This window comes from Pseudophryne corroboree, chromosome 5 (genome assembly GCF_028390025.1).
Source record: "Pseudophryne corroboree isolate aPseCor3 chromosome 5, aPseCor3.hap2, whole genome shotgun sequence".
Taxonomy (NCBI): Eukaryota; Metazoa; Chordata; class Amphibia; order Anura; family Myobatrachidae; genus Pseudophryne; species Pseudophryne corroboree.
The window spans coordinates 96570798-96580460 of record NC_086448.1 but is presented as its reverse complement, the minus strand read 5'-3'; positions in this window follow the sequence as shown (position 1 = coordinate 96580460).

The following is a 9663-nucleotide window of genomic DNA, read 5'->3' as shown; positions in this document are numbered from 1 at the left end:
TGACCTCTGCTCCGCTTTCTTTTCGGTACCTCTGCATCCTGACAGCCAATATTTGTTTGCATTCACATACAGAGGAGTCCAATACACATGGACTCGGTTACCCCAAGGTTTCATAGATAGTCCAAGTATATTTTCTCAGGCTTTGCATGATTGTTTACAGTCTTTCCAAACAGAGAGTGGATCAGTATTGATACAGTATGTGGATGATTTACTACTGTGTTCTGATTCATTGGAAGCATCCCTGAAGGATACGAAACAGCTCCTGTTTCATCTTTCAGACACAGGTCACAAGGTTTCCAAAGACAAGTTACAATTATGCCAAACTAAGGTAAAATATTTGGGACACTGTCTAACACAAGGACTGAGACACCTGACCGCTGATAGAATCCAAGCCATTAGAGACATGACACTGCCACAAACCCAGCAACAGATCAGGACGTTTTTAGGAATGTGTGGGTATTGCCGTAATTGGATCCCAGGGTTTTCCATATTGGCGTTACCTCTGCAGGAAATGGTCTCCTCAAACAAACCTGATAGGATTTCGCATACTGACGAATCCGAAACAGCATTTGAGAGACTCAAACAGTGCCTAACGCAGGCGCCAGCACTAGGTATGCCAGACTATGGGAAACCCTTTGAACTATACGGAACAGAAAGTGCTGGTTGCGCAGCAGGTGTACTAACCCCAAAACACGGTGATGCCAGCAGGCCAGTTGCATACTACAGCGCTCAGCTAGACACGGTAGCGCGATCCCTCCCCACATGCTTGCGTAGCGTTGCGGCGATAGCATTGCTAGTGACAAAAAGCGAAGATGTCGTGCTAGGCCACAACCTCACAATCCATACACCACATGCAGTATCAGCCTTATTGAATTCTGCCCAAACCAGACACGTCTCATCAGCAAGGTTTACAAGATGGGAATTGGCACTAATGGCCCCAGTAAACATCACCATAAGGAGATGCAGCGCATTAAATCCTGCAACATATCTCCCAGGTGTGCCTGGTCAGGCACAAAGGGTGGAAGGTGAGAGTGATGGGGAAGGAGGATTTAATACAAAGGAAGATACACATGATTGTATGGAATATTTGACCCAAAATTTTACCGCAAGGCCTGACATCAGTGACAATCCACTGGAAGATGCAGAACTCACGTTCTACACTGACGGTAGTTGTCATAGACAGTCAGACTCGGGAGACTTGTGTACTGGATACGCAGTCGTAGATGACCAAGACACCATAGAAGCGGAACCGCTAGGTCCACCTCACTCAGCCCAGGTTGCTGAACTGGTCGCCCTAACCAGAGCATGTGAATTGGCTAAGGGTAAGTCAGCCAATATCTACACCGATTCTAGATACGCCTTCGGGGTAGTACATGATTTCGGAGCCCTATGGCGCCTCAGAAATTTCATGACGGCAGCTGGTACACCGATAGCGCATGCAGCTTATATAAAAAGGCTTCTAACAGCGATACAGGAACCCGACAGAGTGGCTGTTATCAAATGTAAAGCACATACATATAGTCAAGACCCAGTGTCACTTGGTAACAGCCGAGCAGACGAAGCAGCTAAGCTTGCAGCTGCTACCCCCATACAGACAGACACCACACAACTGATGGTATTTAATACCATCAACACACAAAAGTTGTGTGAGATGCAGAATTTGTGTTCCACACAGGAAAGAGCAGTCTGGAAGGCAAAGGGATATGGCCAGGAGTCCTCAGGGCTCTGGACGGATGGACATGGTAAACCAGTGGCCCCCAGAGCATATCTTCCATGTCTGGCTGAAGCAGCTCACGGGCTGACTCATCTAGGCAAGGAGGGGATGTGCAAATTGGTAAGAGCATACTGGTGCGCCCCAGGATTCTCCTCTCATGCGAGTAAAAGAGCAATGTCATGCCTTACCTGTCTGAGAAAGAATATTGGAAAGGCAATACCTACAGAACCATCCCATATCCCACCTGCCGGCGGCCCTTTCCAGGTAATACAAATTGACTTCATTCAATTACCCCCATGTCGAAATTTGAAATATGTACTTGTTTGTATAGATGTTTTCTCGAATTGGGTCGAAGCTTTTCCAGCAGCCACAAATACCGCTATGTTTACAGCTAAGAAAATTGTGCAGGAATTTGTATGTAGATATGGTATCCCTAGAATCATTGAAAGTGATAGGGGTACCCATTTTACCGGTGATGTCTTTCAAGGAATGTGTAAGTTGATGGGAATTGATAGCAAGCTGCACACTCCGTACCGTCCACAGGCGAGTGCGAAGGTCGAAAGAGTGAACAGCACTATTAAAAATAAATTGAGTAAAGTAATGGCAGAGACAGGATTGACGTGGCCAGAAGCTTTACCCATTGTTTTGTATAGCATCAGAACCACTCCCAGGTCCCCTCTTAATCTGTCCCCTTTTGAAATCTTGTTTGGTCGACAACCGCATGTCATGATTAACCCTCAGGATGATTTGAAATGTAACAATGAAGTAACTGTAAAATACTTGATTAACATGAGTAAGCAGTTGAGGAATCAAAATGATAATCTGAAGTTGGTGATTCCTGATTTACCAGGTAGTAATTGTTATGACATTGAACCTGGGGATTATGTAATGATACGAAATTTTCTACGCTCAGGTTGTCTTATTGATAGATGGGAAGGACCATACCAGGTCTTATTGACTAGCACCACAGCATTGAAGGTTGCTGAGAGAGAGACTTGGGTCCATTCATCCCACTGCAAAAAGGTTGCTGATCCAGAGAAGTCCCGTGATAAGGAACAGACGGTAGAGGTTGTATCACTGGAGTGTCTGTTCCAGGAGGACTGAGGCGGCACCTGAGCCTTGAAGACCGAAAGCAGTTGTCGACTCCCTTCTCCCCTTTATTGTTTTTCTCCACTTCCCATCCCCTCTCCCTTGAAATTTCTTTTTCCCCCTTCTCATACTTCTCCATTTCCTCCTCAAAGATGGACTTGCCCCAAGAGACTGTGATCCGGATTTTCCTGTTGACCATGATGTTGACCAGAGCAGTCTGTTCCGGCGAGAGTACCATAGAGGTCGAAAGAGGTTCTGGAATGGGTTCCGATTATGATGATGGAGGCGTAGTTTTCCAAGATCAACCAAACCAACAAGCAAAGGCGAGTATCAGAAAACGATCCGATAGAAGAAATTGTGATGGATTGTTAGCTGAAGAAAACTGTATCTGTAGGCTCTGTGACAATTTGGTTGAAGATGGATGCATAAAGAAATGCCAATCCAGTTTTAATATCCATATGGACCGGCATCCATTGAGTGACTATCACTCCTTAGTGGGTAACGTACTAAACCAAACAGATTGTTGGGTATGCTCTCAAGTACCTCAGGGTCATAGCAAATCAGGGCTAGTACCATTTCCTTTAACGTTAGGGGAGGTACTTGAGCTAAGTGGTGGGAGACCGGTGGACCGGAGGTTTAACATCTCCAGCCCTCCTAGTTTGAAGCTCCACCAATACCATGTGGATAGGTCCCTCTTATGTTTTAATATCTCCAATCCCCGTAAGCCGGGAAATTGGGAAGTGTCATGGAGCAACCTTACCATGACCTTTTCACACAGAGCAGATAGAATGCCTACAGATACAGAGCTTGTACGCCACATAGCCAGTAGAGGAAAATCTTTCCGGTATCGATATACCTTAGGAAATAGGATTACTAGAGTTGGAGAGGTATCACCAGGATACTGTGCACATATCGTACAAACTGATACGTGCATTAAACAGATGGAAGAATTAGGGTCAGGAGAGTTCACCTGGAAGGTGTGTAACATGGTAATGTCCTTCTCCGTCCCATATGTCCTCCCCGATGATGCATATTTCATATGCGGGAGAAAGGCGTACAAGTGGCTTGCCCCAAACTCTGAAGGATTGTGTTATATTGGAAAAGTATTGCCTGAAGTGATGACTGTAACACATGACAAAATGAAGGACATACACCGTGGTGCCCAAGCTCCTTATACTCACACTCATTACGAGCACCGAGTTAAAAGACAACTGTCAGAAAGGTTAGAGCATCCGGCCTCTGATCTTATCCATGAATCCACCGGGATTCAGGTTCTGGTAGCGTTAGATTTCACTCGCACCGCTCGAGGAGTGATGAATTATAGATACATTTCCGCACTCGCCAATTTGTTAGATAATATCACTGAAATGTATGATGACACGTTTAGATACACTGGAAGAGAACTTCAAGCCTACAAAACAGAACTAGTTCAGCATAGAATGGTTCTTAATTATCTTACAGCAGTAACAGGCGGATATTGTGTTACATTGGCAACACAGTACGGCATAAAGTGTTGCACGTATATCACAAATAGCACCGAGGATCCGGTAGAGGTCATAGACCAAAAGATGGACGACATTCTCCAATTGAAGTGGGAATTTCGTCGAAAACACAATCTCACCCTTGCTGCTGTAGGTAATGAGCTGACTGGTTGGGTGTCATGGTTGAACCCGCGAAATTGGTTCTCCGGTTTAGGAGACTGGGCTCAAGGAGTCATAATGGATGTTGGAAAGTTTCTACTATGTATCTTGGGTGTTGTTATATCTATTGGATTGATATTTAGATGCGGGCAGGCTTTAATGAGGTGCAAACAAAGTACAAAAGTGATGAGCTTGAGGAGTGAGGAAACCGTAATTAACCTGGATTTGATTTATGACCCAATGATAGAAACCAGGATGTGATGAAAATGCGATTATACGGTCCGTTTCTTTCACCTGTTTTTCTGCTTTTCTCCAAGATAACAAGACCCCTTTTGGACGAGGAAGTTGATGAGACACTATACAGACAACAGACAAGCACCAAAGATGAAGTTTTGACCACTTGAGAAATGGACACTTGATGAACTTTGCCATGGATCCCCAGTTTCCCTAGTATTTTTAAACTCACGCTAGCCCAACATTTTTTGTAAATCTGATGGCACTGACAAAGCTTGTTGCTCATGCCTAAGGAGCAAAACAGCGCAAAGAAGACGACTTTCAACTGATACCGAACAAAACTTCGACGACAGATGTACATTTACCTGACATAGAATATCATTGCATTTTCCATAAGTGTTCTTCATCTTCATCTCTACAACCCTCAGGTAATAACACACATAGTATAGGGAATACAGGCACAGATATCAACAATCACATATTCCCCCATTCATGTATCATCAACTAAAATGTGCTCCCCATTTTGTTCAAAAATCCGAAAAGAGCTCGGTAAAGTTTGACAGCCCATCCACAGACCTGTACCACAGGATAAGAAGGAATTCAAATGTATACTTCGCAATACCTCGAAGCTTGATTTACAACACGTACGGCACGATGATACATGACCCCCCCAAACATGGACTCATACACACATGCTTCTGCTATCTCACTAGGTCATACCCTCTTCACACCTACTCCTCTCTCCTCCCCTACCCAACCATGGAAATGAATTAACCCCTGACATATATTTTTCTCCTTTTGAAATGTTTTAGAAGGTGGCAGTTATTATTGACTGCCAAAGGGTGGACTGTCAAAGTCAGAAAAATATCTCTATACACGTTGCCATATTTGCACCGCACACTGGTCCGCGCTGCGCATGCGTACGCTCTCCCGTGAAGGCGCATACCCGCAATAGCGTGCACCCGCGGGCGCACGGTATGCGTATTTACGGTAGAGTTTATGTAGTCGTAGCGTGCGACTCATTCGTTACACATTTTCATAATTAATGTAGTTTATAGATCATGATCCCTTTAATGGTTTCTGAAAGTTTAGTTAACATAGAACGTCCCTGAACGGAGGAATCCCTCTTTGTATGGTACGAAGGGTCTAACAGGAATCATATAGCAGTGTTTGGTACCCATCGGAAGAGTATTTAATTAACAATATTCCGGTGTTGGTTTGGAGCGTATTAATCGCTCGTGCGGATAGTTATGGACATAAGAAGTTTATGTCCATTTCTATTATTTACTCATACTCAGGTATGCGGCGGGAAACCCAGTTTCCCACCCACCTGAGCTGTTGGAAATCGTCACAGCCCACCTGTATGAATCAACCTATGACCTTTTGTTATGATGCGAAGCCGAATTCCTGTGTCCAATGGACGACAAGATTGTAGGGACCATTGGATTGCATTGTGTGTGGGGCATAAATAGGCAGGCCGACCACATCCAGCTCTCACTCTTCAACGGTTCTCATTGCTGAAAATCGGGTGCTGGATGTCCAGGCGCATGCGATCGTTTCCCCTTGTGCGTAAGTTTTCTCTCCGTAATCATTGTCTTACTGTGAGCCAATTTCTCTCATCTCTCTCCATTTCTCTCTCTCCCTTCTCTTTTCTCTCACATCTCCCCTAGACTAGTATTGTATTGTATTAGATAGTATTGTATTTTGGTTAGGAAGTCTCTGTTATATTGTAGTGTATCATTTGTACTGTTATTCTTTTTACAAGTATATTAGATATAATACAGTTAATAGGCTTTGGACCCTAAACCAGTATCTGTGTATTTTCTATAGTTTTAAGTGTTCACTTGAGCGTCGGTGACGCTCAAGCAGCTTTGTAGTTAGTTAGGTTACACAAGGTTGCACAATCACCCTGTATTCACATTAAGGTATTCTGTGTATTTCATTGATAAAAGGTTTAGACATAAAGGAATAGCGTTGTGAGCGTCTGCGCCGCTGGTGATCTCCTCGTGGTCTCGAGCGTACGCTACGCCATAGCGAATCATTACTCTAGACATAACCAATAACGTGCTGTCCTGTGATCACTGGGCCGTGAGCGAACGTGACGCTTGAGCGTCTCGCCTACGGCTGAGCGATCGTTACGCAACTAGCGTACCCTTACGGTACTTCTTAAGTAAACAGCGTACAGTGTTCTTAGACTTCATTAAGGGTTGTTTATACGACAAAAGAATTTAGCATTGTCACACCGAAAGCCAGAATCTCACTCCTCTGGTGGCTGCAAACCTCTCACCTACTAGAGGGCTGCAGGTTCGGGATTCAGAATTGGTTCCTCCTCACTATGGATGCAAGTCTCAGAGGTTGGGGAGCAGTCACCCAAGGGGAAAATTTTCAAGGAAGGTGGTCAAGTCTGGAATCCATCCTTCCAATAAACATTCTGGAACTAAGGGCCATGTACAACGATCTTCTACAAGCGGCACATCTTCTGAAAGATCAGGCCATTCCGGTTCAGTCAGACAATGTAACGACAGTGGCCTACATAAACCGACAAGGTGGAACGAAGAACAGAGCTGCAATGTCAGAGGTAACAAGAATCATCCTCTGGGCGGAAAAGCACGCAGTGGTGCTGTCAGCAATATTCATTCCGAGAGTGGACAACTGGGAAGCGGACTTCCTCAGCAGACACAATTTCCATCTGGGAGAGTGAGGCCTCCACCCAGATGTGTTCGCAGAGGTGACAAGTCTTTGGGGCGTACCTCAAATAGACATGATGGCCTCCCGCCTCAACAAGAAGCTTTGGAGGGATCGAGGGATCCACAGGCAGTGGCGGTAGATCTTATGGAGTTACTGCTGGAAGATCCGAGGTCTCTTCCTCTTCGAGAGGACCTTTTGCAACAGGGTGTTAGGATCTCCTGCTCTGTGCTGCCACGTCGCCATGGCAACTGGGAGGCAAGTGTTAGCGAAGTAACCTGAGCGCAGCTTATACTCCGGTCCGGGTTTTTACTGTGCAGTGGTTACAGGCTCTGTGCACGGCAGGGAATCCGGCGCTGGTTTTGTGCTCACAGTCTGTGAGGTCTGAGTGGGGCATGGACAGCACCTGCTATATAAACCATCCTCTCAGGCTAGGCAAATGCTGCTGAATCTTTGTTTGTTAGTCAGTTCCAGAGAGTTAGCTAGTACTGTGTGACTTTGTATTTACTTGTTGCTTACTGCAAATAGGCCTTGGGATTCGGTACTTCATTCTGCCAATCCGGACCTAGCAGTAAGACTGGAGTCAGTTGTTTAACCTGCTGGGGTTCTTTTGCTATTCTGTGAACCCAGCAGGTTTGCGGCTGTACTCTCAGACCTGCTTGCTTAATCCTCCCTCACTGTGCAGGGCGTCCAGGTGTCAGTTTAGTGGCAGTAAGCTGAACCTGTGCCCTGCAAGTGGGGGTTAGGATTGTGGATACTCTCCTTGTGTCTATATTACTATCTCTGACCAAGGAGTTTATTCCCACACCCGTTGGTAACCAATTGGGGTTTTTTCTGTTGCTCTTAGCAACATCATTTCGGGTGCTCCACATGTTAAATCACTACATCTCGCTTCATTGTCCGCTCTATTCCATCTGAGCATTCCTGACACTAGGGAGACACCCAGTTCCTGAGCCTTTGGGCTTCTCCGTTCACTTTGTGTTTATTAGTTATTCCATCACCTCTTGTGTATGTTATGTTATACTGTCTGTGAGTTTGTTTGCTTCGCATCCCTCTCTGTTCATACACCGGTATACTCCTGTTAGCACTGGTGTGCGTAACATATTCAGCAGCCTTACTCCTGTTGAAATTTTGTGGGAATATGGAGCATACCCCTCAAAATACTTTGCAACAGGTGGTCGATCAGGAGCAAGTCCTGACTCGACAATTTAATGAGATGTCCATTAAAATGAACACCCCGCAGGCCACTAGCGGAGCTCCAGCAGCAGCAGCGGCAAGTTCAGGGGTTAAGGAGCCGAAAGTAAATCTCCCGGATCGTTTTTCTGGAGATCGCTCGCAGTTCTTTTGTTTCAAGGAGAGCTGTAAGCTATATTTCAGGCTTAGGCCCCAGTCTTCTGGGTCAGAGATTCAGCGGGTGGGCATGGTGATTTCCTTGCTACAAGGAGACCCACAGGTCTGGGCATATGGGTTGCAGCCTGACTGTCCGTCGCTTAAAAGTGTTGATGCTTTTTTTTACGGCACTGGGCATTTTGTATGATGACTCTGACAAGATGGCTTCAGCCGAGGCTCAGATTACGGTTCTTAAGCAAGGGCGACGGCCAGCTGAGGTTTATAGTACGGAGTTTCGGAGGCTGGCTCATGATACCAAGTGGAATGACCCAGCCCTGAGAAACCAGTACCGAAGGGGCCTTTCTGACCAGATAAAGGACCAATTGGTACAATATCCCTCGCCTGATAGCTTAGATCAGCTCATGCAGCTATCCATCTGGGTGGATAGACGGCTGAGAGAGCGTAGACTTGAAAGGGAGACCGCAGTTTCCTTTTTTCCCAAGGGAACCTCAGACTCTGAGGAATATTCCAAGGAGCCTATGCAGATTGGGGCTACCCGCCTCTCCTCGCGTGAGAAGACGCGGAGGAGACAGCAGGGTTTGTGTTTGTACTGTGGAAATAAAGGTCATGTTGTAGTATCATGCCCAGAAAAGCCGGAAAACTGCAGGGCCTGAGGGTGATGGGAAATATCCTGTCAGGCCAGAAGTAAAAATTTCCCAAAAAGACTTTTCTCATTCCGGTGACTTTGGAGATCCACGGCCAAACTGTCAAGACTGAGGCCTTTGTTGACAGTGGGGCCGATGGGGTTTTCATGGACCGTCAATTCGCCCTGGAACACTCTGTTCCCTCAGTACCTTTGGCATCAGAGATTGAGATCTGTGGGCTAAACGGGGAACCATTGTCCCAGGGTAAAATTACCTCCTGCACCAGCCAAATTCCTTTGTTTATTGGAGCCACACACTCTGAAAAATT